The sequence below is a fragment of the Anomaloglossus baeobatrachus genome, chromosome 7 (genome assembly GCF_048569485.1).
Source record: "Anomaloglossus baeobatrachus isolate aAnoBae1 chromosome 7, aAnoBae1.hap1, whole genome shotgun sequence".
Taxonomy (NCBI): domain Eukaryota; kingdom Metazoa; phylum Chordata; class Amphibia; order Anura; family Aromobatidae; genus Anomaloglossus; species Anomaloglossus baeobatrachus.
The window spans coordinates 72,814,300-72,839,542 of record NC_134359.1 but is presented as its reverse complement, the minus strand read 5'-3'; the positions used below and the strand labels follow the sequence as shown (position 1 = coordinate 72,839,542).

Sequence of the window (25,243 nt, the reverse complement as noted above, 5' to 3'; positions counted from 1 at the left end):
AGCCTCACGCTCTGCCTGGCGCTCTCGCTCTTTACGCGCTGCCTGCCGCTCCGCAGCCTCAGCCTCACACGCTGCCCTGCGCTCTGCAGCTTCACGTTCTGCCCTGCGCTCTGCCATGAGTTCCTTGTAGCCCTCCCGGTCTCCAGCCTGGAGTAGGGCCATAGCCATTTGAAGAAGGCTATCCGAGCCTCCCAGGCTCGGTGGAATGGCACGTGGTGATCTGCGGCCCGCTGCGGAGCCTGGTGATTCACTGTCCATTGCAGAGCGGAGGGCTGGCATCTGGCTCGTTGAGGACCCTTGGGTGAGCTGCTCCTCATCTTGTCCATAATTGCCAGGTTGTGCAATGTCCTCTGCAGAGCTGTTCTCTGGCGTCGGGCTCTTGGAGGGCTCGTGGACAACCTCCTCATCGTCTCTGGCCTGAGCATCGGCCATTCCTTTGGCTTTGCTCCTGGTGCCATCAGCCATTCTTGCAGACTTTGGTCACTGACACAGAACTGCCACCTGATGCACCCACACACCTTACAGTATCTGCACTCTGACACTCTAGTGTTGGTCTGGTCTGAAGACCCCGGCAGCCACAGCTGCTGCAGGCAGTCTTTAGTGTCTGGGAGTATGGGTCTCACACTCACACACACTATTATCTCGATCCCACCGCTATGCCACCAATATGTCACGAACCACCGGGGGGGTCACTCAGAAATCCCCCGCGCTGGCTACCAGTACGTCACAATCGGGGGGTAACAAGTGGGGGTCACCCCTCCTTTATACCTCCCGACCGACAGACAGAGCACGTGATGCGCTCTCTAGCGCCCCTCTTATAGTCAGGCCAATTATGGAATTGCCCGACAATAAGCAAGGAGGCCGCTATACTACTTATGCCGATTATTGAAGGGTCCCCGGTGAGAGTAGGGTATATATTCCCCCGACCTCCGCGGGCGGAATATATAAAATCTCCCCGAATCTCACTGGCCTCCCTACAATAATCCTTGGCACAAACTCGCTGCCACCAACCGCTTCACGGTAACTATTAGCCGAACACACGGACGTGGGATTCAAGATCGAGATAACAGAACAGCCCAAGATTAATTATATAATTTAATCAGCCTAAAGCACACTAGAAACTACAATATATACAATAGGGAATCTACAGAATATACAGTTATGTCAGAGTACAGTTACAGATAAAGCATGGTTTACAAACAGGCATACACAGTTCCAGCAGTTACCTTGTGCGTCTGGCCACAGGGGGGCACCGTGGACCAGGTTTCCAGGATCTCCCTCACAGGTCTTTCCCAACCAGGCCCCCGAGCAAAAGAACACTGGAAAATGGCCGAAGTAGGGTTATCAACCTGGGCAAATCCAGGTCCCCTCCTACCTTAGTGACCTCACAGGGAAGCACTGCCACTCCCCCTGCATGGAGTCAGAGTAATATCCCAGAAGGGGCTATTACCTGCAACTCCGGACTGGGAGGTCCGATCGGGACGGTTCTGGTGCCATCAGATCCGCCCGGGTCCCCTCTGCATTTTGAGTCCAAGCACGACTCATTTACCGGACTCCTACTAGCAGTTCTCTATATCTCGCCGCCCCAGGGTGCCATATACACTCCGAGGGTATGCACAGATTCGGCTCGAAGTCCCGATTCTAACGATGTAGGGGGTGTATGGCTGAGACGCACGGTAATATCATAACTGGGTATGATATTACGGAGCCAGCAGTATGCTCTCCTGTGGTGACTAGCTCCCTTTTGGTTTTGCCAGGTCACTGTCCACTTTCTTTGATGAGCGGACACAGCTCCCAGGGGCTCTTCCTCTCTCTCTTTGTTTTAGAGGCCTGAGAGAACACTAATCTCCATATCAGAGGAGATGGCTGTTGGAGGTGTAAGTGGAACACAGACCAGTTCCTTTGACACCTATCTGCTAAACAAACCGTTTATCCCTGTGGTAAATTTTCTGATTGAAGGAGTTGTGTGAAGGAAAGGGGGGGTGACACCAGGAGAGGGCTTCCTGACATAACTTGAATATCATGATTTATCGTCATATCTCCGGATTTACCTCACAAACAGCAACTAGAACTAAAGGGTACTTTACATCCTGCGATATCGGTGCCGATATCGCTAGCGAGCATACCCGCCCCCGTCAGTTGTGCGTCACGGGCAAATCGCTGCCCGTGGCGCACAAGATTGCTTACACCCATCACACGGACTTACCTTCCCTGAGACGTCGCTCTGGCCAGCAATAGGCCTCCTTTCTAAGGGGGAGGTTTGTGCGGCGTTACAGCGACGTCACACGGCAGCTGTCCAATAGCAGAGGATGAGCGGCCGGAATATGCCGCCCACCTCCTTCCTTCCTCATTGCCGGTGAACGCAGGTAAGGAGATGTTCGTCGTTCCTGCGGTGTCACACATAGCGATGTGTGCTGCCGCAGGAACGACGAACAACATCGTACCTGCAGCAGCAACGATATTTGGGAAAGTAGTGACGTGTCAATGAGCAACAATTTTTGATGTTTTTGCGCTCGCTGATCGTCACTCCTTGGTGTCACACACTGCGATGTCGCTAACGGCGTCGGATGTGCATCACTAACGACGTGACCCCGACGATATATCGTTAGCGATGTTGCAGCGTGTAAAGCACCCTTAACTCTGATTGCTGCTGTTTAACCATTTAGATGCTAAGGTAAATCTCTTCAATCATCATTTAAATGCTTTCAAAGGGTGCCCTAATCCCATTTGGGCAGCCATTGTCCCCCACACCCCTAAACAAGATTGCAGTGTGCAGATGGGTACCGTGGGCCCTGTCACACCCATCTGTGAACTGTGAAGTCCAGCCATCATTGGAGACTGTGATTTTTACAATATACTGCAATACTTAAATATTACTGTATACTGTATTGTGCAAGTGATCAAATGATTGCAGGTTCAAGTCCCCTAGAGAGGAATAAGAAAATAAGTGAAAAATGTTTTTAATAATATAAAATATATAGCATTTTGAATCACTCCCTTCTTTCCACCTAAAATCAAATATTTAAAAAAAAAAATAAATAAATAAATAAATTGGTATTTTTGCATTCCACAGTAAAAAGCATAAACAAATGAAATGGCAGAATTGCACTTTTTTAATCACAGCACTCTTCACTCCACTCCCCTTCCCCCCCAAAAAAAATAAATTAAAAAAAAACAAAAAAAAACCCCTATTTGTCCCCTGGAGGTACAAATAAGAACATTAGCTTCCAACAGTATTGTAAAGCCCTGTTCTCAAGATCAGCAAGGGATGTAGTGATTCCAAGGGACTTATGCAATTGTCTCTTCAGAGAGGAAGGAGATGAACTCTAGCGCCCCCTATTGGAAGTAGCAATCCTAAAAGTCAAAAGTGACTCTTTAACAAGCCTTGTCATATGACTTAGGATTTATGCAAGATCAGAACCTGAATTTGCACTCACAGTGTTTCAGGGGGGTTGTCCCTTGTCAGTGCAAAGCATGAGATCTGATCTGGCTGTATGAAAAGCTATAGCGGGGTCTAAGGGGAAAACCTATCTCCTTGCGGAGACAGAAAAAACAATCTGGCTGCCAGTGAGGAGACTTATAGCTTTATCAGTCTCCACAAGGAGAAAAGTGTTCCCCTTAGACCCCATTATAGCTTATCATACAGCAAGATGAGATCTCATACTTTAAACTGACGAGGGGCAATCATCCCGAAACACCATGTCTGCAAATTGAGGTTCTGATCAGGCATAAATCCTAAGTTATAAGACAAGGCTTGTTAAAGGGTCACTTTTGACTTTTAGGATTGTTACTTCCAATAGTTGGTGCTAGAGTTTGTCTCATTCCTCCCTAAAGAGACAATATGCATATATCACTGAGGAGCATTGCAGCTATAAGTCTCCTCTCTTTCAGCTAGATTGGTTTCTCAGTCTCCGCAAGGGGAAACGTTTTCCCCTTAGACTCCAAGGGACTTGTAATTCCATATCAAAAAAAGTCAAGCTCTTGCCACTATAAAGATTTAATATAGTAATATTAATATATATAGTAATATATAGAATAAGAGGTCCTGAACGGCTCCTTTCAGACTTGTTCCACTAACTCTTGGAATATTAGTGGGCTGTGATTGGCATGGCTTGTAAACTCTACTCTGCAATATTTCTGTTACATTTCTGATCGCCTCCTTTCCAATATTATTGCATCCTGTCTACTTTAGTATTATGTATGATCTGGCCTATACTTATAATTTGGAATCTGCTTTACATGAATGTTTTTAAGCCATGACTTTTTCAATATCAGCTTAACTGTATGTTACAGAACAAGTCCTCAGTCAATCATTGGTCTTAAGGAAGCAAGAACTGATGGAGAGCAGCTGACTCCAATGAACATACAGAAAGAAAAAGAATCAAATGTCAGAAACCAAATCAAAATCACCGTGACTGGTGCCAAAGAGAAAATAAGAACTCAAGTGAGTTGAACATGATTCTTAAGGCCAAGTATAACCACTCGCAGAAAATAATTATATGATTTCATTGTATTTTTCAACAAAGAAGCAAGTCTGAAAACAGAACAAAGAGTATGAATGAAGAGTATAAAAAGTTAATCCTATATATAGTTTCATTGAAGCAAGAGAAAACCATTGTTATTTACAGATAAGATCAAAACGAATGTTTTCATAACGTGTGATTGTCTACATCTTAGGGACTAAAATCAAGAGAGGCAAACTCCAGGCTCTGCAAAGGTTCCATACATGTGCCTGGCTGCTGTTGGGTAGACAGCCATTAATTTACTTGCCCCCTGTTGACCTGTTCTCCAGCAATACTGATATATATATATATATACACACTAAAAAAAAATTGGAGTTCAATTAGAATTGGTTTTCAACAGTCCTCCTCATCACGCTGTTCACATTTGGACATCATGAGATCAAGATGATAGCCAACAATTGATCAACAGTACCGCACCATTGTGAGGCTTCAAGCAGGATGTTCTCAGACGGAAGTGGCCATGAGCTTAGAGTGTCACAGAGTATCATCAGCAGGTTGCAACACAGATTCAAAGAGAATGAAAGAGTCTCAGAAAGGCCTAGAAGTGGATATCCTTTGGCCATATCCCACACTTAGGACCATTTCATTGTGAACAATGGCCTTGATGAATGCCACACTACTCCAGTCACATTTAAGGGATCTGAAAGGCACTGAAGTGTCATGAAAAACTATTCGAAACTGTGCACGTCAGCGTAGTCTGCATACTAGTCGACCAGCAAGGGTACCTGACCACACCACCATGGGTAACCTGTGAGTCTCAGTGCTATTCACACTGAGCAGAAATGATGGCCGACAACAATGTTGGAGATGTCAAGGAGAGCTATATGCATTAGCAACTAATGTCACCAGATGAGCCTTTGGTGGTGGTGGTGTTACAGTGTGGGCAGGTGTGTCTGGTTAATACAGAACTGCTCTACACTGTGTGAATGGTACAGTGACAATCCCTTGTTACCTAATTAACATTATTAATCCAGACATTGTGCTCCTGCATTAACAACACCAACCTAATTTCATCTCCATGGAAAACAATGCTCCAGCTCATTGAGGTCACATCATTAGGGACCGGCTACTAGAGACTGGGGAACCTCAAATGGAGCGGCTGCACTTTCTCCAGACCTGAATCTCCTAGAAAATCTATGGGATCAGCTGAGTCGCTGTATAGATGCTCGAAACTCTGTATCCCAAAACCTCAATTACCATTTTGTTTTTATCTTAGGTTCTCTATATATTTATTTATAATACTGATTACAAAACCTTCCCCCACAATAGCAATTTAGGTTGCCCCCTACTCTATCTCATTCTAACATTTATTAAATTAGTAGCACTCTAATTCTTAATTTCACAAGAATGTATGCTAATTTAACTAATTGTCACACTTGTACAGCTACTGCGTAATATACATACAATAACAGCCCAGGAAATTACTGAAAAAATCAGGCTTCCAACAGTGGGCAGAGAAGTCAGAACTTATTAGTGAGGGTCAAGTTAAAGTCATAGCTTGCGATAAAGGTTCAGTTTGCTGCACGAGCCCTTTATCTAAATGCCCCAGCCATGGTAAAGAGGTCTCACCTAAAGGTGCATATACAATGAACGATGAATAATGAATAATCTTACCCACCCCCACATCCCAGGGAAGGATTACCCCTAAAGGCGGAGATGACTGAGTCCCATGCCTGGCTTTTTTCCTGACCAGAACTAATCTCCCTCCCCCCCTTCCACAGAGAAGGAAGGGGCAGTAGTGTGAGGGTGACACAGATAAAGACAGCCAGGGAAAAAACAAAAAATGCCCCATCCTTTTATCTATATGGCCAAGTTTGTAATAATGAACTAGGTCTGGTCATGCTCCTCCTTCTCCTGATGGCTATTCTAACTTTATTTCTGAGATGTGAAAATGGCCTGAGATAGTTATTAAAACTATTGATAATGGATCAGAACCTGGCCAACCATCAATGCTAACTCTCTAAGTTGTCATAACTGCAGATGTCCACTAAGGTCGAGAGCAGAGTTGCCCACACACCTTTAATAGCTCTTGGCCGAATGCTCATGTGGCTGACATCTATTCCACCCGATCCCATCAGAGAGATGATCACATCATTTGGTCAACCATGCATGTAGTCTCAATAGGGAGAGTAGGTTGATACATTGGAAGGTGTAAAAACAGCTTTATGCCTCAGGCTATGTTCACATGTAGCATTTTTATTTTCTGTAAAAATCAGGCTGTGCTTTATAATACCAACAAAAGCTATGAGACTGCAGTCTGTAGTCAGCGCAGGGAGACTCAGGTGTCAACCCTCAGACTTCTAGTTCATAGGCAGGTTAGTAAGTGTTAATCCCTGCTGGGCTGCTTGTTAATATCCTTTGATCACATGGTGTGGGGAAGCCAGTCATTTTCACTCCCCTCCTTTATATGCTGGCAGGACTATTCTATTAATGGCAGCTATAGCTTCTCTATTCTGGTCTAGAGAGGAAGTGTGATCCAGACTTACTGGCTGTTGTGTATTATTACTGTGACTGGTTGTGGAGTTAACCCTTGTTATCCTTTTGTTGCTGCCTTACTTCTCTTTCTTTTTTCTTTAGTTTCTTACTGTTTGTTGCTGTGAGTTTGCAGTGTGTCTGAGTTCTATTTATTTCCTGTCTGTCTTTATCTGTGTTACCATCAAACTACTGCCCCTTTCTTCCCTGTTGAAGGGGGGGGGAGATTAGTTCTTGTCAGGAAAAGAGCCAGGCATGGGACTCAAGCATCTCCGCCATTAGAGGTAATCCTGAGGTTAGGGATAGCCTAGGGTCCCGTAGCATGAGGGACATTATAGGAGCCCCCTATCCCTTGCTATCCTGTAGTCACATCATGGCAGTAGTGTGGATCAATCACATGTGTATTCTGCACCCAAAATAAACAAAGAAAGGCAGCAAAAGCACAAAAAAGCAACAAAAATCTGCATTTTTTAATACAGTAAATTTACTGCTAAGAGCAAATTTTGGCGGTAAAACACTGCAAATTGCTGCTTGTGGACATAGCCTTGCCTTTCTATCTATACAAAAATATAACTCCTGGAGCCAATGACAAATTTATAAGAGGATCCAATATTCAATGTGCACTTTATCATACTGTAGCCACTTTGTGCGTAGACACCTCCTATGGATGTACCTATGATTCTCCATCTACTGTGTACTAGTAATTATCACATCACACTAACATGTTTTATCCATCAACATTGAAGGCATTGCAGAAAAATACTGCACTACACTCTCGATTTGCTGAACTATTCATGAAAACGTCAATAACAACAGTATAAAATATTTGTTAGATTAAATTAGACCTGTCTAACATCTAAAAACGTAACATAATTGATATTGTACGCGGAATGAAAGCGGCGATACATGTGCTTCCCTTCGCCTTCAGATATTTATATAGCGGTAAAGGGAACATATGGCCAGTGTTTGTTCATGTAAACTTGTAATGACAGCTGTAGAAAGTGACAAGCCATCTATGAAATCTCTTGGAGCGATAAGTCTCCTGGCTGTAGGGTTTACCCCCCAGTGTTCTTCATGCTTTTAAATAAATAAACAGTGTCCACATGATGGGGCTGGAAATCTACACACCCTGTATGTGCGGAGAGGACACTGAACTCTCAGTGATCTCTTCATATGTGAAGTTTCAAGTTCTCTAGAGGCTTTGTCAAAACCACAGCAAAATTACTTTCAGGAAGCCAAAACGAGCGCTAATTTCAGTTACTCTTCATATTTCATCATTCAGATACAAATGCGTTATGTTCAATATAGCAGGACACACTTTACACCATTGATGGAAGAAGTCTTCTCCATCTCTACAGTAGACGTCCTACAGTCTGAATCCCATCTGAATTCCATGGAATTGTATAATAATAATAATAATACATAATATTTATTCACTTATATAGTGGTATTAATTCCATAGTGCTTTATATATATTATTGCCATGTGCTCACTTATAAAGAGAACATATCCAACTAAAAGAATAAATTAGAAAATTGCAATTACATTTTCTATCTTTTGAAAAAAAAAATAATAATAATAAAAAAAAATATATATATATATATATATATATTTATATTTTCACATGTAAATGACGTAATAATAATAATAATAATAATAATAATAATAATAATAATAATAATAATAATAATTCACATGTAAAGTGCCATGGAATAAATAGCACTATATTATTATTATTATTATTATTATTATTATTAATTCACATGTAAAGTGCCATGGAATAAATGGCACTATATTATTATTATTATTATTATTATTATTATTATTATTATTATTATTAATAATTATTCACATGTAAAGTGCCATGGAATAAATAGCACTATAATAATAATAATAATAATCATAATAATAATTCATATGTAAAGGGCCATGGAATAAATGGCACTATATTATTATTATTATTATTATTATTATTATTATTATTATTATTATTATTATTATTAATAATAATAATAATAATTCTTCACATGTAAAGTGCCATGGAATAAGTAGCACTATAATAATAATAATAATAATAATAATTAATAATAACTAATAGTATTTATTAATTAGGGATTTAGGGCTATATAACAAAATAAACACATGTAAAAATGCCACCATTTTAAATGCTTTTTTTTCAGGTATTTTTTATGTATTTTTTTACTTTATTTCTTTATTTATTGTTTTAAATAATGTAAGCATCTGCACTTTTGGGTGTCTTTTAACACAACAACTGATGAAATTCATAGATCACATGATTCCAAGATTTCTTCTAGAATTACATGATTTGTAATACCAATAATGCAACACCAAAAATGAAATATGCAAATTGCCTCTTCAGAGGGGAAGAGGACTTGAACTCTAGTGCCAACTATTGAAAGTAGCAATTCTAAAAGTGAACATAGGTGGCACTATAGTTCAAGTCCTCTTTCTCTCTGAGGAAGCAATTTGCATACAGTCATATGAAAAAGTTTGGGCACCCCTATTAATGTTAACCTTTTTTCTTTATAACAATTTGGGTTTTTGCAACAGCTATTTCAGTTCCATATATCTAATAAATGATGGACTCAGTAATATTTCTGAATTGAAATGAGGTTTATTGTGCTAACAGAAAATGTGCAATCTGCATTTAAACTAAATTTGACAGGTGCATAAGTATGGGCACCTCACCATAAAAGTGACATTAATATTTTGTAGATCCTCCTTTTGCAAAAATCACAGCCTCTAGTAGCTTCCTGTAGCTTTTAATGAGTTCCTGGATCCTGGATGAAGGTATATTTGACCATTCCTGTTTACAAAACAATTCCAGTTCAGTTAAGTTTGATGGTCGCCGAGCATGGACAGCCGCTTCAAATCATCCCACAGATGTTCAATGATATTCAGGTCTGGGGACTGGGATGGCCATTCCAGAACATTGTAATTGTTCCTCTGCATGAATGCCTGAGTAGATTTGGAGCGGTGTTTTGGATCATTGTCTTGCTGAAATATCCATCTCCTGCGTAACTTCAACTTCGTCACTGATTCTTGCCCATTATTGTCAAGAATCTGCTGATACTGAGTTGAATCCACGCGACCCTCAACTTTAACAAGATTCCTGGTGCCGGCATTGGCCACACAGCCCCAAAGCATGATGGAACCTCCACCAGTTTTTACTGTGGGTAACAAGTGCTTTTCTTGGAATGCCGTGTATTTTTGCCTCCATGCATAACACCTTTTTGTATGACCAAACAACTCAATCTTTGTTTCATCAGTCCACAGAACCTTCTTCCAAAATGTAACTGGATTGTCCAAATGTGCTTTTGAATACCTCAGGCGACTCTGTTTGTGACGTGCTAGCAGAAACGGCTTCTTTCGCATCACTCTCCCATACAGCTTCTCCTTGTGCAACGTGCGCTGTATTGTTGACCGATGCACAGTGACACCATCTGCAGCAAGATGATGCTGCAGGTCTTTGGAGGTGGTCTGTGGATTGTCCTTGACTGTTCTCACCATTCTTCTTCTCTGCCTTTCTGATATTTTTCTTGGCCTGCCACTTTTGGGCTTAACAAGAACTGTACCTGTGTTCTTCCATTTCCTTACCATGTTCCTCACAGTAGAAACTGACAGTTTAAATCTCTGAGACAATTTTTTGTATCCTTCCCCTTAACAACTATGTTGAATAATCTTTGTTTTCAGATCATTTGAGAGTTGTTTTGAGGAGCCCATGATGCCACTCTTCATAAGAGATTCAAATAGGAGAACTATTTGCAAGTGGCCACCTTAAATACCTTTTCTCATGATTGGATACACCTGCCTATGAAGTTCAAAGCTCAATGAGGTTACAAAACCAATTTAGTGCTTCAGTAAGTCAGTAAAAAGTAGTTAGGAGTGTTTAAAACAAGAAATTGATAAGGGTGCCCATACTTATGCACCTGTCAAATTTAGTTTAAATGCAGATTGCACATTTTCTGTTAGTACAATAAACCTTATTGTAAATCAGAAATATTACCGAGTCCATCATTTATTAGATATATGAAACTGAAATAGCTGTGGCAAAACCCCAAATTTTTATCAAGAAAAAAGGTTAACATTAATAGGGGGGCCCAAACTTTTTCATATGACTGTATTTAATTTCTCATAGGGCTTATAGGCCTCCTTACACTGGCAAGCCAGGAATGTCACTCTCCATAAGGAAAAACAATACCCCTTAGATCCTTTTCTGAAGCCTCTCATACAGCCAAATCAGATCTCATGCTTTGCACTGTTGAGGAGGAATATCCTGAAACATTGTGTCTGCAAAATAAAATTAAGGTTTGGCTTTTATCCTAAGGGGTACTTTGCACGCTGCGACATCGCTACTGCGATCTCGTCGGGGTCAAATCGAAAGTGACGCACATCCGGCGCCGGTAACGACGTTGCAACGTGTAAAGCCTAGATGCGCCCAGAAACTATCGCAAAAGCGTCATAAATCGGTAATCTGTGTAGCATCGGTCCTTTTCATAATGTCGCACCAATAGGAGATACGATGTTGTTCCTCGTTCCTGCAGCAGCACACATCGCTGTGTGTGAAGCCGCAGGAGCGAGGAACATCTCTTTACCTGCCTACACCGGCAATGCGGAAGGGAGAAGGTGGGTGGGATGTTTACGTCCCGCTCACCTCTGCCCCTCCACTTCTATTGGCCGCCTGCCGTGTGACGTCGCTGTGACGCCGCACGACCCGCCCTCTTAGGAGGGAGGCGGGTCACCGGCTAGAGGGACGTCGCAGGACAGGTAAGTGCGTGTGAAGCTGCCGTAGTGATAATGTTCACTACGGCAGCTATCACAAGATATCGCATGTGCGACGGGGGCAGGTACTATCGCGCTCGGCCTCGCTAGCATCGGCTAGCGATGTCGCAGCGTGCAAAGTACCCCTTAGTCATATGACAAAACTTATTAGAGGGTATATCCGATCAGAACCTTTAACAAAAAAATAAGTGCCTAAGCATTATCAAGCAGGTAGTTACTACCTACCTTCCTGTTGTGCCTGGTGGTCACAGACCACTCTTACCAGTGATAAAATGGCTTTGTCAACAGAGCGGTGGTTTCTTTTCCAATCTGCTTAGTAGATGGGATGGGACAGCCTACATCATGCTGATTGACATCTGGTTCACTGCAGCCTAACTGGGGGAGCTGACTGTCAATTAACATGATCTGAGCAACCCACCCCATCTACAGAGCAGAGTGAATGGAAACCTCTGCTCTGTTGTCTCAACATTAGCAGAAGCTGTAGAATTGCCCACAGAAGCCATTTGTGATTGCTCTGTGTCGGTGGAGAACTGCACTGGGCACAACAGACGAGTAGGTAGCAACTACCTGCCTCCTGTTAGTGGTTAGACAATTTTTTTAAAGTCCCGAATGTACCCTTTAAATGGTCGATAATGACTTTTAGGTGGCACTAGCATTCAAGTCCTCTTCCTCTCTGAAGAGGCAATCTGTATATTTAATATAAGAGGAGGAATGCATGGCTTATAAGTCTCCTTACACTGGCATGTCAGGCATGTCACTTTCCACAAGGAGAAACGTTACCCCTAAGATGCCAAAAATGAAATACACATTAATATGTGTTTTTAACTGAGGAAAAATATAATAACGCAGCCATATTTTTAAGGGAGAAAATAGTGAAAACAGCCTAAAAAACACCAATATAATAATAATAACAATAATAATAATAATAATAATAATAAAAAGGAAATTAACAAAACAGAGTATACAAAGTTGTTCTGTTTTTTAAAAAAAAAAAATACATAAAATAACAGAGTATGTATTGTGTTGAATACTTCCCTTGACTCACAACTAATATCTATAAAAAAAAGTGTAAAAAATGTGTATATATTTTTTCATTATCATCAATAAAATAGACATACAATGATGTTTAAGATTCAAAGATTGGTTTCATAAAGACAAATTGGAAACAGTCTGTTCTCCACATTGGTCAAAGAAAAGGCAATAGTACCAGACATCACTTTTAAGATATACACAAAAGTGCTAATATTCAGATATGAATAGTAACGAGAGTGTAAATTAAGAAATTATGATACCCCATGAATGCATGGAAATGTATTGTTCCTTCAGTGTTATAAATATATTTATACATAGCAATGATTACTGGTGATCACTACATATTAAAAGCCTTAAGGGTTAAATGAGAAGATCTAAAAATCAAAAGCATTATTGCAGCTCAGTGGGGGAACACCAGCCAGTGGTCCAAGTAAACTTGTAACATCTTGGAGCACTTTGCTAAATTCTTTAAGGAACGCGTCACACTTCACTCTAAGGAATCACTAGAAACTCTGGGCTCTGTGTCAAAATGTTGAAGAACTCCATCCCAGCCACACACCCTGAGGTGGAGATCAGCTGCGTCCCAAAATAATGCTCATGTAAATGAATGGAGTGGGCTGGAAGCCATGATAACAAGCCTCCATTGTAAGCCCTTCTGTGGTTCTTTATCCCATCAGCTTCTGTCTGAGGAACTGGCCGAAATCCGAAGTGAACATCTCATAAACTAGTCAAGGGTCACTAGGGTTTAGTCAAGGGTCACTTCGGGTCCTCCTTCCAATATGCACTGTGTACCAGGAAGGGCAAATGAAAATAAGGAATAAACAACGATATGCTTCATTTTGTAACGACTTTTTAAAGCTCAATCCTTTAAATTTTAAATATTACATTTTTTGTCATTACTTTTATAACATGACTAGCTGTAATACTCGGGCGTTGCCCGGGATAGTAACTGTCTCTCTGTCTCTCTCCAAGTCTCTGTCTGTGTGGCGCTGTCTGTCTGTCTCTCTGTCTGTGTCTTTCTTTGTCTGTCTGTGTCTATGTCTCTGTCTGTCTGTTTCTATCTCTCTGTCTGTATTTGTATCAATCTGTCTGTCTCCATCTCTGTGTCTCTCTGTCTCTCTCTATCTCTGTGTCTGTCTCTATGTGTGTGTCTGTCTCTCTCTTTCCCCGTCTGTCTCTTTCCAGGTCTGTCTCTTTCCAGGTCTGTCTCTTTCCAGGTCTGTCTCTTTCCCCGTCTGTGTCAGGTTTCCGGGTTTTCCAGTCCTCTTTTGAAAGAGCTTGCCCTCGGTTAACATGGAGTTTTATGTTCTGTTGCCCTACTTCCTGTCCAGCTGCTTAAAAGGCCGCCTCTAAGCCTAGTCCAGTGCCTGAGTATACTGCTTGCTGTGTGCTCCTGCTTTGCTGCTGCTGCTACTTGATTACCTTTGGATCCTCCTGAAAATCTACCGACCGACTCTGGACCACACCCGGTTTCTTCAAACTGTGCCCGGACTCCGTCTGCCGTCTTTGGTCAGCACGTCTGCCCGGTTTCTTCCGGTTCATAACCATTCTGGACTTTCATCCCGTACGGACACTTCTGGACTTTACCGCTTGCCCCTTGTGTCCCGGCTGCGGCGCATTTAGGCCTTCCGGGGTTGATTGCCGGACAGTCCCTGTATAGGGGTTCGCTCTGGTGGTCTCCCTGGGGGAGTCCGGTGCGTGGCCCCGGGAATCCCCTTCGCTCCGTTTCGGAAAGGTATTTTCATGTGTTTGTTATACTGTGTATTTCTGTTGTGTATCTACCGTGGTTAGATATCATAAACATCTTGTACCACAAACTCGTCTCTGGCTGTCATTGCCCTAACGCTATCGAAATCCTCAAAACATACAATAGTATTACATTATACTCAGGCCATAAGAGGATTTCGCTGGGGCAATGACTGAGACACGAGGAGTAGATCAGCTCTTTTCTATGATTAACTCCTTGCAGCAGGAGATGGAGGTGGTGCAGACTAAACTTAGAGATGTGGAGGCACAGCTGGGCCATGATCACCAGGTACTGGGTCCGGCTATACAGGACTTGCAAGTCAGAGTGGAGGCTCAGGAAGCCGGCCCCACTACGTCCGTATCAGCTGCCGGTATGCCTAGGTTACCCCCATTCCGTTTCAATGGTGACCGTAGTCAGTTTCGTGGATTTGTGAACCAATGTATACTGTTTTTTGATGTACATGCTGATTATTACCGTTCTGACCGGTCCAAAGTGTTATGTATAATTATGTTATTAACCTCACGAGCACTGGCTTGGGCTAATCCTATGATAGAGAACCGGGACATCCGTTTAAACACCTAGATGATTTTCTGACCGCAATGGCGCAGATGTTTGATGATCCGAATCGCCGTGCTACCGCTGAATCGGCTCTCCTTTCCTTACGTCAGGGAAAGCGTTCTGTCGTTGAATACGCCACTGAATTTAAGAGGTTAGTGGTAGACACCGACTGGGGAAACAATGCATTATTGTCTGTTTTCAGAAAGGGGTTGTCCGGTACCATCAAGGACGAGTTAGCTCGTTCTGAATCTCCAGGGGATTTTGAACTGTTTCTCCAGCACTGTGTGCGTATTGATACCCGCTTGACGGAACGTAGACAGGAAAAATGGGCAGCTGTAAACCGTGTAAACAACTTTGCATTTCCTTCCAGAGAACCCGCTCTCAGGACGCCACGGGAGGCCGAGGACGTTCCTATGCAAGTGGACTCTCTGCAAAAGCGAGAGACCAATGAACGTCGCGAACACCGGCTCCGTGAGCGTTTGTGTTTCTATTGCGGTCAATCGGACCATTTCTTGATCGACTGCCCGAAACGTCCGAATCGCCCAAATAAGGTATTGGCAGCCATGGCAGAGTGTGACAACACGGACGCAGAGTCCGATATCTCTGAGGCAAGTGGACACTTGGATGCGGTATTTACCTTGACTGTAATGTCAACCTCACCGAAGGACTCGGAAGGGAAATATACCCATTGCTCGCTCCCCATTCAGATCCGGTGGGAGGGACAGCTAATACCTACCTCTGCAATGATAGATTCTGGGGCAGGGGGAAATTTCATGGACTCCTCTTTTGCCAGGAAACACGGTATCCGGACTCAGCAAAGAGCCTCACCGGTTACCATGGAGATGGTAGACGGATCTCCGTTAATCTCTGGACCAGTTGATCGGGAAACCGTACCGCTAGAATGCGTCATGAAGCCAGGTCAGCAGGAGACCCTTGTTTTCATGCTAATTTCCTCTCCTCATTTTCCGATTATTTTAGGTATTCCGTGGCTACGGTCTACAAATCCGGTCATCGATTGGGAAACGAAGGAAATATCCTTCCCTCCGCAGAGTATTCCGACCATTAGTCCAACTGTTCCGGTTCCAGTAACACCGAATGCGGAGGGCACTGTACAGGTACCTGTTCTACCCCCGGTGTATAACGACTTTGCGGACATATGCGACAAAAGAAAAGCCGATCGGCTTCCCCCGCATAGACCGTATGATTGCCCCATAGACTTACTCCCAGGGGCGGAGATCCCGTTTGGTCACGTCTACCCGTTGGCGGCACCTGAGCTAGAAGCACTAAAAAACTACATTGATGAAAGTCTAGCTAAGGGATTTATTCGTCCGTCTACCTCACCAGCAGGGGCACCCATCTTTTTTGTGAAAAAGAAAGAGGGGACTCTAAGACCCTGTATTGACTACCGGGAACTGAATAAAATAACCATCCGGAACCGGTATCCGTTACCATTGATTCCTGAGCTATTGGAGAGGGTCCAACAGGCAAAAATATTCACCAAATTGGACCTCCGTGGGGCATACAATCTACTCCGCATACGTCCCGGAGACGAGTGGAAGACCGCGTTCCGATGTCGGTATGGACATTTTGAGTACCTAGTGATGCCTTTTGGACTTTGTAACGCTCCCGCGGCTTTCCAACATCTAGTTAACGATATTTTTAGGGATATCATGGACCAATTCATGGTGATTTATCTGGACGATATCCTAATCTTTTCTGATTCCCTACAGGAACACCAGGAGCACGTCAAGACCGTACTTACCCGGCTGAGGGAAAACCACCTGTACATCAAACTGGAGAAATGCGAATTCCATTGCTCACAGATACAATTCTTAGGTTATGTCATCTCTCCTCAGGGACTGAACATGGAGTCTGGCAAAATACAAGCAATTCTAGACTGGCCGGAACCGGGAAACATCAAAGAGGTACAACGCTTTGTCGGTTTTGCCAACTTTTACCGACGTTTTATCCGTAATTTTTCAGAGATCGTTCGTCCCATCACTCTGTTAACCAAGAAAGGACAGAAGTTTGTGTGGTCCGCCCAGGCCCAGGAAGCCTTCCATCGTCTCAAGGTTTGTTTTACCTCAGCGCCTATATTGGTACATCCGAATCCCGCACTTCCCTTTATCGTGGAAGTCGACGCTTCCGACTACGCATTAGGGGCCATCCTTTCTCAAAGGACTGGGGACAAGAGTCTCTTACATCCGTGTGCTTTCTTTTCCCGCCGGTTGTCCCCTGCAGAAAGGAACTATGACATTGCGGACAAAGAATTGTTAGCGATTATTTCCGCTTTCAAGGAATGGAGACACCACTTACAGGGAGCCGCGCAGCAAGTGATAGTACTCACAGATCATCGTAATCTGGAATTTCTTAAGTCTGCCAGGTGCCTGTCTCCACGGCAAGCCCGTTGGAGCCTATTCCTTAACCAGTTCAATTTTGTCGTTACATACCGTCCAGGTTCACGTAATGGGAAAGCCGATGCCTTGTCCCGAATCCACGCCGTGGACTCCGTGCCTGGAACCCCGTCTCAGACCGTGTTATCGGATGCCAATTTCGTTGGAGTAATCCAGGACCAGGACTTGTGGAAGGACATCAAGCTGGCCTATGATGGTGACGTATTTCTTGCTGCCCCCCCGAATGATGTAACTCTTGTTCTTCGGAATGGTGTGTGGTTGAGAGAGCGACGCATTTATGTCCCGGAGGCCGTAAGACTTCGGGTTCTCAAGTTGGTCCATGACTCCGTGTTGGCTGGTCATAGGGGGGTACAGAAGACGCAGGAATTTCTGAACCGTTTTTTCTGGTGGCCTACCTGTTTAAAGGACGTAAAGGACTATGTCCACTCATGTGTGGTTTGTGCCCGGTGCAAGGTCCCTCGTGTGGCTCCTACAGGACTCCTCCAACCGTTACCCGTGCCATCTCGCCCTTGGGGGTCTATCTCAATGGATTTTATTGTGGAGTTGCCCGTCTCAGACGGTCACAATACCATTTTAGTGGTGGTGGATCGGTTGACTAAAGCTGCTCACTTTATTCCATGTGCCGGTCTTCCCTCAGCCGCAGAGACAGTGGATCTGGTTATCCAGAACGTATTCCGATTGCATGGGGTTCCAGACGAGATCATCTCTGACTGGGGCGTGCAGTTCACGTCTAGGTTCTGGAAGGGGTTTTGTACGGCACTCCAGATTGATGTCTGTTTGTCTTCTGCATACCATCCTCAGACAAATGGGCAAACCGAACGGACCAATCAAACCCTGGAACAATACCTTCGCTGTTATGTCAGCCATCTGCAGGACGATTGGTTGAAGATGCTTCCGTTGGCGGAGTTCTCGTATAACAACACTCAGAGCAGCTCCACTAAGGTAACGCCCTTCTTTGCTAACTTGGGTTACCATCCGACTATTTTGCCTAGGTCACCGGTTGCGGTCTCAGTGCCTGCGGTGGAGGACAGATTGACAGAGCTACGACAAAATCTGGAGGTTCTGAAGGACACTGTGGCTACAGCTCAGGAGCGTTACAAGAGGTCGGCAGACGCTCACCGGAAACCGGCACCCATGTATAAGGTAGGGGACTCTGTATGGTTATCCACCAAGAACCTGAGATTGGGTGTCCCTTCGCAGAAGCTGGGACAAAAATTCATCGGTCCGTTCAAGATCACCGGGATCGTGAGCCCTGTGGCCTGTCGGCTGCGGTTACCGCACCATCTAAAGGTACACCCGGTCTTTCATGTTTCTCTCCTCAAATCCGTCTCTCCCAATACTTTTCATGGTCGTGTCGTGCCTCCTCCTCCGCCTGTGATGGTCGACGGCGAGGAGCAGTTCGTGGTTGAGGACATTATTGACTCCCGGCTCCATCGTCGTCGGCTTCAGTATCTGGTACGTTGGCAGGGGTACGCCCCCGAGGACGATTCCTGGGAACCGGTGGGTAACATTCGAGCACCCCGGAAGATCGCTCAGTTTCATCGACGGTACCCGGACAAGCCGGGCCCTGACCCGTCCTGAGGCCGTTTCTGGGGGGGGGGGAGTAATGTCAGGTTTCCGGGTTTTCCAGTCCTCTTTTGAAAGAGCTTGCCCTCGGTTAACATGGAGTTTTATGTTCTGTTGCCCTACTTCCTGTCCAGCTGCTTAAAAGGCCGCCTCTAAGCCTAGTCCAGTGCCTGAGTATATTGCTTGCTGTGTGCTCCTGCTTTGCTGCTGCTGCTACTTGATTACCTTTGGATCCTCCTGAAAATCTACCGACCGACTCTGGACCACACCTGGTTTCTTCAAACTGTGCCCGGACTCCGTCTGCCGTCTTTGGTCAGCACGTCTGCCCGGTTTCTTCCGGTTCATAACCATTCTGGACTTTCATCCCGTACGGACACTTCTGGACTTTACCGCTTGCCCCTTGTGTCCCGGCTGCGGCGCATTTAGGCCTTCCGGGGTTGATTGCCGGACAGTCCCTGTATAGGGGTTCGCTCTGGTGGTCTCCCTGGGGGAGTCCGGTGCGTGGCCCCGGGAATCCCCTTCGCTCCGTTTCGGAAAGGTATTTTCATGTGTTTGTTATACTGTGTATTTCTGTTGTGTATCTACCGTGGTTAGATATCATAAACATCTTGTACCACAAACTCGTCTCTGGCTGTCATTGCCCTAACGCTATCGAAATCCTCAAAACATACAATAGTATTACAGTCTGTCTCTTTCCCCGTCTGTCTCTTTCCCCGTCTGTCTCTTTCCCCGTCTGTCTCTTTCCCCGTCTGTCTCTTTGCCCGTCTGTCTCTTTGCCCGTCTGTCTCTTTGCCCGTCTGTCTCTGTGCCCGTCTGTCTCTGTGCCCGTCTGTTGCTTTGTCCATCTGTTGTTTTGTCCGTCTGTCTCTTTGCCCATCTGTCTCCTTCCCCGTCTGTCTCTTTCCAGGTCTGTCTCTTTCCAGGTCTGTCTCTTTCTAGGTCTGTCTCTTTGCCCATCTGTCTCTTTCCCCGTCTGTCTCTTTCCCCATCTGTCTCTTTCCAAGTCTGTCTCTTTCCCAGTCTGTCTCTTTGCCCATCTGTTGCTTTGTCCGTCTGTCTCTTTGCCCGTCTGTCTCTTTCCAGGGCTGTCTCTTTCCAAGGCTGCCTCTTTCCCTGTCTGTCTCTTTCCAGATCTGTCTCTTTGCCCATCTGTCTCTTTCCCCGTCTGTCTCTTTCCCCGTTTGTCTCTTTCCAGGTCTGTCTCTTTCCAGGGCTGTCTCTTTCCAAGGCTGCCTCTTTCCCTGTCTGTCTCTTTCCAGATCTGTCTCTTTGCCCATCTGTCTCTTTCCCCGTCTGTCTCTTTCCCCGTCTGTCTCTTTCCAGGTCTGTCTCTTTCCAGGGCTGTCTCTTTCCAAGGCTGCCTCTTTCCCTGTCTGTCTCTTTCCAGATCTGTCTCTTTGCCCATCTGTCTCTTTCCCGTCTGTCTCTGTCCCTGTCTGTCTCTTTCCAGGTCTGTCTCTTTCCAGGTTTGTCTCTTTCCAGGTTTGTCTCTTTGCCCGTCTGTCTCTTTCCAGGGCTGTCTCTTGTTAGGGCTGTCTCTTTTCCGGGCTGTCTCTTTCCCGGTCTGTCTCTTTGCTTGTCTGTCTCTTTGCCCGTCTGTCTCTTTGCCCGTCTGTCTCTTTGCCCATCTGTCTCTTTGCCCGTCTGTCTCTTTGCCTGTCTGTCTCTTTGCCCGTCTGTCTGTCTTTTACTGTCTCTCTCTGTTCCTATAGCAACCACTGACAGTTGCTATTAATAGCCTGTAGCTCCCACTTTTATTCAGTTTAATGGAGGCAGGATTTTGGAGAGTAACTGTAAAACACGGGGTTGAATTTTCCCGTCAAAACATAGTCTATGATGTTCCCCGGGTCACATGGGCCATCTGTGCAAAATTTCGTGATTGTAAATGTGATGGTGCAAATTCCTTTAGCGGACACACACACACACACACACACACACACACACATACATACATACATACACACACACACACACACACACACACACATACATACACTGAGCTTTATATATTAGATTACTGAGCTTCATTGGATGGTGTGAAGACACCAATGTCAGTTTGTCAGTTTACATGGGTTTAGCACAAATGTGATCGCACCCGCATGTGAACCGACGTATGGAGAACTTTTACTAACGATTCCTTTATATCTATGAGTCAGAAGTAACAAAAGCAGATACTTCTGTGATCACTGCAAACCCACAAGCACGCCTCACCCATTTCTCACAATACACAGCTCGGCCCGCTCGCTCCTCTATAGTTTCATTACTGTAAGGTGTAGGCTTTTATTTTTGTCTGTGTGATTTCTTACTGATATATTTTGTTTACTTGCAAAAAAAACAAACAGAAAACAATTTATTTTTCTGTTTTTTCTTTTCAATTCCTCCCTAAGGACCTATGAGCAGGATTTATCAATATAAATGAAAGGCCTGTCCATAATGGCGCTGCTATATTAAATAAACTGGTACTATTGGTGAAGGAATCCAATCTCTGTTTTTTGCTGAATCAGCACCTGATTGGGGTGGGCCTGGGGGTAGGGTCTTCTGGTTATCCGCCCCTCACCCGCCTCCTGTGTGGTTATGACTGGTCACTGATTATTCAGTGACCTGCCTCCTTTTTAAATTTCGTGCCACCATTATAATTTGGGTGGATGTCCCGTAAGCAGTGTGATTCCATGGCTACTGTTTATGTCTTTGAGATAAGGAGGAGATCACATGTGCAGATTGAGGTTTACGCTTAATGAAGACGTCATTGAGCCGAGATCTCGATCTGCACATGCACTACTTATAATTTCCACAATAAAGTGCTATTTTTTCACAAACCAGGGGTTAGTGCCACTTTTATCAGTTTTTGTCATGCTGTATTAGCTCAAATATTGCATTGCTTTACCTTATAGATAATCTGTCACTAGGTTTTTGCTACTTCATCTGAGAGCAGCTTAACGTAGACAAAGATATTCTATAAACAACTATGTTTATAATAATAATTGTATTCATTTATATAGCGCTATTAATTCCACAGCGCTTTACATACATTGGCAACACTGTCCCCATTGGGGCTCACAATCTAGAGTCCCTATCTGTAGGTCTTTGGAGTGTGGGAGGAAACCCACGCAAACACAGGGAGAACATACAAACTCCTTTGCAGTTGTTGTCCTTGGCGGGATTTGAACCCAGGACCCCAGCGCTGCAAGACTGCAGTGCTAACCACTGAGCCACCATGCCGCCCAGTCTTAGATTACTGTGTGGAGCCATTCTGATGTTATCCCAGAAATGAGTGTAGCAGAGCTGTGAGGTGTCCTGCCCACACCGGGCTCTCTATAGAGATTGTGCATTGACTGTGAGGTGTCAATCACAGCAGGGGGGTATCTGACTGTTCTACAAGAGGCAAGGTGTCACACCAATATTAATCACAGAGCAATAAACCCTTTAGTATCAGTAAACAATAGCTGGCACACAGATAAGAGAAACACAGATGTTTTTACCTTTTTAACCCTCGCAGCATGCTGTCCTCAGCTTACATTGCTAAATCCTGGTAAAAGATTCCCTTTAAATAGGTTGTCCACTACTTTAACATTGATGGCCTATCCTTACGATAGGTCATCAATGTCTGTTTGGATGGGGTCTGACACAACGCACCCTCGCCAATCAGCTGTTCTTGGTGCCGGCAGCAGCAGGGGGCCAGTTTGTGAGCTGCTCTATCTTCTGATAGCGGGGGATGCCGGGTACTGTACATCTTCTTCCCATTCAAATCAATAGGAGTTGAATGTGCAGTACCCGGCTGCGGCCACTGTCAGTTGACAGGGCAGCTCTGGAACGGAGGATTTACTGCCACAGGATGGTGCCGCCTGCACTAAAAATGGCTCATCGGCAGGAGTGCAGGGTGTCTGACCTCGGACAATCAGACATTGATGACCTATCCTAAGGATAGGCCATCAATGCTAAAGCATTGGACCACAGCTTTAAGCTGAGAATCACTATATCTGTTAATCCACTAGTCATATCTGCTTGAATACATCTCTGGAGGGTATGCTAGTAGAGCCAGATAATCCACCTTATATTTACACTATACACATTAGATCGTCGGCCAAACCTGATGATATTGACAGATTCAGACGACATTAGTCTAAAGGCGCAGTCACACTAAACAACATCGCTAGCAACATCGCTGCTAACGAACAACTTTTGTGACGTAGCAGCGATGTTGCTAGCGATGTTGCTGTGTGTGACATCCAGCAACAACCCGGCCCCTGCTGTGAGGTCGTTGGTTGTTGCTGAATGTCCTGGGCCATTTTTTAGTTGCTGCTCTCCCGCTGTGAAGCACAGATCGCTGTGTGTGACAGCGAGACAGCAACAACTAATGTGCAGGCAGCAGGAGCCGGCTTCTGCGGAGGCTGGTAACCACAGTAAACATCGGGTAACCAAGAAGCCCTTACCTTGGTTACCCGATATTTACCTTCGTTACCAGCATCCGCCGCTCTCACTGTCAGTGCCGGCTCCTGCTCTGTGCACATGTAGCTGCAGGACACATCAGGTAATTAACGCCATGTGTACTGTAGCTAGGAGAGCAGGGAGCTAGCGCTAAGCGGTGTGCGCTGGTAACCAAGGTAAATATCGGGTTGGTTACCCAATATTTACCTTAGTTACCAAGCGCAGCATCGCTTCCACGCGGCGCTGGGGGCTGGTCACTGGTTGCCGGTGAGCTCACCAGCAACTCGTGTAGCCACGCTCCAGCGATCCCTGCCAGGTCAGGTTGCTGGTGGGATCGCTGGAGCGTCGCAGTGTGACATCTCACCAGCAACCTCCTAGCAACTTACCAGCGATCCCTATCAGGTTGGATCGTTGTTGGGATCGCTGGTAAGTTGTTTAGTGTGACTGGGCCTTAAGGTGTATGGAGGCCTAACTTATAAATCCCCACCGATCAACTGTTATATGTTCAAGCATTGGCTGGATATAATCAATAAATGAACTGGAACAATTTGGTTCCATTTATTGTTTGGTGTCCACTGCTGGGTAGCCCACCTTATCTCATACTCAAGTGAATGGGAGGGAAGATACAATATCCAGGAGCTGCTAGCACACCAATGGAACTTTACTTTTGTAGTTACATACATGTCTTACAATCGGCCGTCAGAGCAGAAAACAGCTGATCTTAGGGGGGGCTGAGTGTCGGACCCCCATCTATTTGATATTGACAGCCAATACTTTAGTTAAGTCATTGATATCTTAGTCCTAGATAGTACTTTTAACTCCTTCACTACCCGGCGATTTTCCGTTTTTGTTTTTTCCTCCCCTTTTTCCAAGAGCAATAACTTTTTTATTTTTCAGTCATAGCCATATGAGAGCTTGTTTTTTCCAGGATGAGTTGTACTTTTTGAATGACACCATTCACTTTGCCCCATATATTACTGGAAATTGTGAAAAATATTCTAAGTGTGGTGAAATTGCAAAAAAAAGTACAATTGCACAATTGTTTTTTTTCTTTTTTTTTTCATTTACCGTGTTCACTATTTTGAAAAACTGACCTGGTATTATGATTTCTCAGGTCAGTATGAGTTTATAGATACCAAAATATGTATAGTTGTACTTTTAGCTAAGTGGTGAAAAAAATTTCAGAAGTTTGAAAAAACAAAAATTGCCCTTGTCGCCGTATTCCCAGACCCGTAGCATTCACATTTTTCGGGATCTGGGGCTCAGTGGCGGCTTTTTTTTTTGCATCTTGAGCTGGAATTTTTAATGTAGCCATTTTTGGGTAGATGCAATGTTTTTATCTCCTGTTATTGCATTTTAATGCAATGTTGCGGCGACCAAAATACGTAATTTGTCATTTTGATTATTTTTACAGATCAGATTAATTAATTTTATATTTTGATAGATCGGGCATTTCTAAATGAGGTGATACCAAATATGTGTTTTTTTTATTATTGTTTTATTTTCAATGGGGCAAAAAGGGGGGGATTTGAACTTTTAGTTTTTGGGGTTTTTTTTTTTCATTTTTTTTACATTTTTTATTCATTTTACTAATCTCCCTGGGGACTTTATCACTGCACAGTTCGATTGCAATTCTTCAGCATCCTTCGGATCAGGAGAAATGTGTTACTGTGAATGACGGCGCTCTGCCAGCATTCACAGGC

The 25,243-nt window shown here is 44.2% G+C and overlaps 1 protein-coding gene across 1 annotated transcript in view; it reads right to left on the bottom strand.

The window, feature by feature from the left end:
• ITGA4 (integrin subunit alpha 4) overlaps positions 1-25,243 on the bottom strand; it is a 213,749-nt gene that overhangs the window by 83,815 nt on the left and 104,691 nt on the right. The window lies entirely within an intron of this gene.